Here is a 1,391-nt window from a genome sequence, read left to right as displayed (position 1 = left end):
CAAGTCAAAGGATATTCATTTAAAAAAAAAAAAACAGGATTTTAAAAAAAAAAAAAAAAAAAAAAGATGATTGCAATAGCACAGAGCAGAGAAGGAGTGCTTTCTCATCTCATAATCCTGCGTCTCATGGCTGACCTTTTCTTTTCTCCTGCTGTCTGAACTGATTAGCTTTCATCAGACGTCTTCCACAGTTGCGAATCCTTGTGCAAACTCATAAACAACTCCGGCCAAGGTTTTCGACATGTCACAACAAGACATCAGGCGGCGTCCAAGGCGATAAGCGCGTCTCATTTTCCGCCGCATTCTGTATTGAAAAGCACTCTTGAACTCGGTTTCTGTAGGAGGGGGCAGCAGATAACCTCCTATCTACAGGCAAGTTAATTGGACTCGGGGAAAGGAGGAGATCATGTGAAAGAAAGTGTGGGCATCAAAGCATCAGGAAATCACATGCGATCTCAAGATGACCTTCAACTAAAACAGCGGGCGGACGAGCCCGGTCATTCATAGATGAGGTCAAAATACTAAATATAAAGGTTCAAATATATGTCAAATATGTGACATTGCTTATTTGATTAATACAAATACATGTACATTTTTGATTCAATAAAAGTTAAAATAATTGTATATGAATTAAAATTAATGGTAATTTTTAACTATACTAATTTTAAAATTCATAGAATTATAATTAATTAACCGCTTTATTAAAAAAAGGAATTACATGTATCATTTTTCTGTTTATTTACTAGTTTTATTTTTCATTTAACAAGTGAAAAATACCGAGTTTAGTTTAACAATTTAAATTGTTTGTTTTTCATTGTATTTACAATTAATTGAATTAAACTCTATTAACCAAATATTTAATCAAATAAAATACATATGTTCATGTTTCTGAGTTGAGTATTACAATAAATTAACAAACTTTTTGTGCTGTGGATTGCAGTGGTGCATTAATTTTACAAAGTTTTAGTTGATAACCATCATAATATCTCAAACAATCTTTTCCCATTAAAATGATTTGGCGTGCTATTAATCCGCTTAAAAAATAATTAAAAGTATATATTTTTAAATAAAACGTACAGTAATTCCATAATCATATACAATGAAAAGGCTTAAACGGTTTGTACAGTATATCATGATTCAGTTGCTTCAATGCCCATGACGACTTGACCACAAGGGGGCATTATAATACTTATATAATAAATACATGAAGAAGACGTTCATACACAGTTTTTATTATATGAGATGACAAAAAAAATATTAATAAATGCAATTGAATAATAGGCAATTTAGGGAAAATGGCTGATCATATAAAAAATATGACCTTAGGACCGGTTTGAAGAATATCGCCGATGAGCAAACACAACGAAAAAAACTCCAAGAGTCAAAAGAAG

This window comes from Filicampus tigris, chromosome 19 (assembly GCF_054856515.1).
Source record: "Filicampus tigris isolate MCC_2025a chromosome 19, RoL_Ftig_1.0, whole genome shotgun sequence".
Lineage (NCBI taxonomy): Eukaryota > Metazoa > Chordata > Actinopteri > Syngnathiformes > Syngnathidae > Filicampus > Filicampus tigris.
The sequence above is the reverse complement of the archived record's forward strand: the minus strand, read 5'-3'. Positions refer to the sequence as shown.